The sequence below is a fragment of the Lygodium microphyllum genome, chromosome 17, assembly GCF_053477565.2.
Source record: "Lygodium microphyllum isolate KBCC chromosome 17, Lygodium_microphyllum_v1.1.10, whole genome shotgun sequence".
Classification (NCBI taxonomy): domain Eukaryota; kingdom Viridiplantae; phylum Streptophyta; class Polypodiopsida; order Schizaeales; family Lygodiaceae; genus Lygodium; species Lygodium microphyllum.
The window spans coordinates 88,355,101-88,360,626 of record NC_141151.1 but is presented as its reverse complement, the minus strand read 5'-3'; positions in this window follow the sequence as shown (position 1 = coordinate 88,360,626).

Sequence of the window (5,526 nt, the reverse complement as noted above, 5' to 3'; positions counted from 1 at the left end):
CGGAATGAGGGGAGAGCGAGAGATGCATTGTTCATCTAGTATTCGCACCTCACACTGTTTTTGGCACTTAAAGTGCACTTGAAAGCTGAAAGGCTAATTTTGCACCACGCACACTTTGAGTGCACATAAGTTGAGGGATGTTTGCAATAAGAAGGAATACGCCAAGACATAATAAGCAGATCAAACCCACTAATAAGAGAATACCCTCAAACTTAGATGGGTGACTAAGAACCCCAACCAATAGGACCAAGAGAGAGTCAAGACATTGAAGGCTCAGGAGCATAGAAGGACCGACACCATTGGAGATGCATTGCTGATGCCGGACTTAATGAGCCTAATCAATAGCCTAGTGGAGCAAGAAGCCACCGACATGTCAGGATCTAGCTCCAATTGCGAGAATGACCAGCTCAATTTGGGAGATTTCCTAGTCGATATCCAACAAATGGTTAATAAATATGACTTACAAACCAGGATGGAGCACCATGGTAGATCGGCTGAGGACATCATAGCGGACCTTGAGGAGGAGAGAAGATTAGCATGGCAAGCACTACAACGCATAGCAGCATACAACCATGAGCAATGGGCTAGGAAGTTGCAACAAGACATAGAGATGTGGGAAGTCCAACAAGTTTTAGCTCTAGCCAATAGGAATCAGACATGACCTAATGCAAAAAGGGAGAGAGTGCTAGAGATTGAGCGAGCTTCTCACAAAGCGGCTCATAGACAATACAGCCTCAAAGCAGAGCTTGGCAACCCTAGCAACCTCATTGCTTGTAGGGTTAGGAATTAATTAAGGCTCCAAGAGCTAGTTTAAGATCCCCACTGTAAAAAGTAGTTAGAAAAATACTAGTTGCCAAATAGCTTTGTAGAGTAGTTCGAGCAAGTCTGCAAAGCCAATGGCCTCATGGATCTTGCCCAATGCTTGCAAGCCTTCGGCCTTTGCCTAAGTGACAAGGGTAGGACATGGTACACCATCTTAGATGCACCAGAACGAACTGATGAACGTCAAATAAAAGGACAAGGAGGACATTAGGGATTATGCTACACACGTGCAAAGTCTCTTTAACAGAATCCCATCTAATGAATGACCCAATGAAAGAGCGGTCTCCACAGTGTTTATAAACAGAATTTATGGCAAGGAACTCTACAAGGCCTTAGTAAGCAACTTGAGCTTGCAGAGAGACGTACTAGCTAGGGTCTTGAGGCCCTAGCTAGTACGAGTGGACAACTAGCTCAAGGAGAGAAGTTCCTAGAATTAACATTATCTCAGTTTGAGCTCCTAGAACTTCTCTCCTTGAGCTGGTACATACTTGCAGAGAGGTACTTGAGGCCATACGAGTGGACAACCAACTCAAGGTGAGAAGTTCTAGGAGCTCAAACTGAGATAATAGATCCTTGGAGAAAAAGCCACAACATCTAGCGAACAATGAATCCCAAGCACCCAAGACAAAGGGAAAAGCGTTGACTAGAGCCAAGAGCTAGCAGAGATGAAGTTGGAGCTAGCTAGGCTACAAGAGATGGCGTGAGGAGATCTACACGCCCACATGTCCAATGTGTCCATTGCGATGGAAACCACATTCAAGCAGAATGTCAGGATCCTCGGTCCTCCTCGCGACCTTGCGCCAATTGTAGTACATTTGATCATAATGCTATGCATTACAAACTATGAAGGAGACTTCCATACGCCCAACCATACTTAAGGAATAGGCCACCAAACTTCTTCAAAAGGGGAGCCACGTTGGCTCTTCTAGCACCTAATGACACAAAACCAACCATCACTAGAATGGAGATTAATCCCACAAGCATACCTAGGCCACCTGGACCTTTCGTAACCCACCCATCGAGCGATGCTCCAGTCCACTACATGGAGGAACTGAATGATGAGGAAGCGTACGTGAACCCTTAAGTCTTGTACGACGAAGAGGGCAGTCCTATTGTTATAAAGTCAATTGCATGTTGGATTTGTGGTCACCCAGGGCATATTTGTTTATGCTGCTCTGAGAGGAAGCAAGCCAATCAAAAGTAGGCTAACTTAGATGCCCAAAGTGTGGAATCACCCACCTATTTGTCGATTGCCCTAGACAAAAACCACCCTTTAATTTTGTGGTTGTGCCATCAGTACCATTAGGGGATGTTCGGAGTTGAAACACTTGACGGAGAGTCTACGCCCATTCCATTGCATGTTATGACCCGAGCACAGATGAAGCAGGTTGGCATATCACTACTAAGGCCTAGTAACCTAGATGTAGCCTCAATAGGAAAAATAAGTTGTAGGCGAAGGAGGAAGAAAACCGAAGTGAAGGTCATGCTTAAGATGGAGAGTACCACGACACTAACCATAGGGAAAAAAAGTCACAGATGTAGAAGCAAAACATCTGCTCCGAAGACTGTGGAAAAGGGGAGTGCCAAGGTTGGGGAGTACCCCAGCCCAAAGTGCCAGCTTGAAGCCATATATAAGGTCAAGAAGTGGATGAGAGAAGCCCAAGAGCACTTGAAGGATGCTAAGCCCATCCTAAAATATGAAATCAATGAGCTCTCTAGTGTGAGCACACCAACTTCACCTACACAACTGAGACCAAGAGACACATCCCCACCTCGAGAGCAGGTGTAGACAAAGCTTAAGTGCCATGGGCTATTAAACTAGCTAGGGCCATTGGCCAAGAAGCAGAGAATTAGGAGGGAAGCAAGCAACTGACAACCTTCTTACAACACTAGTGACAACCCCTGTGACTTTGCACATAGGAGATATACTTAGGCAACTCCTAACGCAATGGCAAGAGTTGAAGTAGTGGATGGAAGGACTAATCAAGCAAGGGGCAGCTGACTTACATGACCACAACATAGTGATTGAGGCACCTAGCTTGACGTTGCACTCAATGCCTAAGTCCTTACATGTTAATGCATTTTGGGAAGGCACAGAGATGCATGTAGTCTTGCCAATCTTAGCACACTAGGAGACGCTACGAGGAAAGAGATTGTGGACATGGGAGTTGGAGTCAGTGTACTTAGCCACACAGTGCTCCAGGCTTGGGGTAACCTGCCTATCTAGGACACTAGGTTTAATGCCATGTTGGCCAATGGGACGAAAGTTAGGCCATTCAGAGTGTTGAAGAATTGGCCTTGAAGATCACAAGAGTCCAATTTTCAGTGGACTTCATCGTTATGAAGGGAGTAGACTACAACATCTTGCTAGGCTGCGACCCTAAATATGGAACACATGAGTTATAGAGAAGACTGAGGCAAGGGTTTGATCTTCTTGAGCAACTGAATGGAAGCAACAAGAGTAGAGATGGACACCTGGAAGACAACTCGAGCCGACTTGAACGTCATCTCCGTTATGCTGAAGGGTGATGCTCAAGTTAGAAAATCTTATGGACTGCTAACAATATATATCCCTAGCCCTGAGGATTAGCAAGATTGGATGCACGTGCTAGCCATCATCAATTTGCCATTCTCAAACGAGGAGGAGGAATACGAGCAAGTTGTTAAGACAGCCGATGAGCCCACAAATAAGCCCTCAATATCATTATGCATGATGGCCAGAAGCTCTCATAGCCGGCCCACCCCTATCACGTTCCATGTCCCGAATAACAAGCTAGAGCTCCATAGGATCTTAGAGTACTTAATGGATAAGCTGGCTGGCAACATAGCGCTAACCTTAAATCCCTCAAGGATCTCATGGATGAACCCAAGTGGAAGTGGACCAATGTATATAATCTGAACCTGATGTACAATTGGGCCTTAGTCACGAATGAGAAAGAAGAGGAGCATAGAAACCTAGGAGATGACAAGCAGTCGAATGAGGACAATTTGAATGACAAGTACGAAGACTATTGTTCCCACAATGAAGAGAGCGAAGAATAGATTGACACAATAGAGTATGATACTAAAGGACATGTAATTGAGCAAATACGAGTAGATTTCAAACCGCGAAAGGGGAATACCTTTAAAATCGAGAGAGGAATCATGCGAATGGAGTGCAATTGCATGTGGTTGGAATACTTAAGGGCAATTGATTATGAACGAGCAAGGCTCACCCAACCAATTGCCGCACTACTATTTAGAGAGGAATCACCTTTAGAGCAACGACCGCCAAGAGAGACTCCCTCTTCTAGCAAAGACAAAGAGTTCAATTCGGAGTCAGAAGTAAGCTCAGATAGAGATCCTAAAATGCCCTGACCACTTAAAACCAAACACACCAAGGGGGACCTACCAGTCCTAGTGCATGGAGATGGTTGAGGGAGGAGAGAAAGAGACAACCTAGGGAGTCGAAAGCTAAGGAGAAAAAAAAGCGGCAATATCTACCAAAGTGATTCACGAAATTCAAGTAGGGCGATAGAGTAATGATCTTGCTAGGTGCCAAGAGGCAAGGATAAGTGAACGAACCCATAGAAGGGCCTACCAATGTCAAGAAGGTTGACTTGGCTAGGGAAGGGACATGTCTTCGTAGCTGACACATTCACCGAGCAAGAAGAAGAAAATCTCATTGCACTCCTACAAGAGTACATAGACATATTCACTTGGTCCCTCAATGAGTTGAAAGGGGTAGATCCAAGTATAGTGGCTCATAATATTCCCATGACACCAGATGCAATGCCAATCAACAAGGCAGCAACCATATCCAATGAATCCCAAGCATTCTCATGTAGTTAAGAAGGAGATAGAAAAGCTATCAAGAGTTGGATTCATCTATGAAATTGAGCACATGGACTGGGTTTCACCCATCATAATTGCCTTGAAGAAGAATGGAAAAATCAGAGTGTGGGTCAATTTTAAGAAATTCAATGTTGCTTTGAAGAGAGACAACTATCCACGATCGTACACTAAGCATATGCTCGAGAGAGCGGTTGGCAAAGAAGCCTATAGTTTCATGGATGGCTTCTTAGGTTACAATCAAGTGCAAGTGCATCCTGATGATAGGCATAAGACCCCATTCGCTATTGAGTGGGGTGCCTTTACCTACATAGTCATACCCTTCAGGCTGACAAACACGCCATCCATGTTCCAACGGCTCATGTGTGCCATCTTCAAGGACATGCTTAGGCAAGAGCTAGAAGTGTTTGTTGGACGATTTGCATGCTTGCTCAATTTGGAGGGAACACCTAGACAAACTCCGCATAGTATTTGAACGATGCAGATTGTACCGTCTCTCATTAAACCCCCTTAAGTGTCAATTCTGGGTGAAACATGGATGTATCTTGGGGCACGTAGTGTCCAAGAATGGCATTGCCCCACTGACTTCTCTAAAGTCAAGGTTATTGTCAACCTTCCACCACCAACCAACTACAAGGGAGTTCAGTGCTTCTTGGGACATATAGGGTACTATCGGTGATTCGTGTTGAACTACCATATGCGCTAATTGCGAGACCACTCTACAAACTGCTGATAGTATTCGAATGGACTGAGGAATGCCAATGCACATATGAAGAGTTGAAGAAGGCTCTGACAACTACGGCAATCCTAAGGACCTCCGACGCTGGACCAAAACCTTCTATATACATATTGATGCCTCAAAGTTTGTTGTGG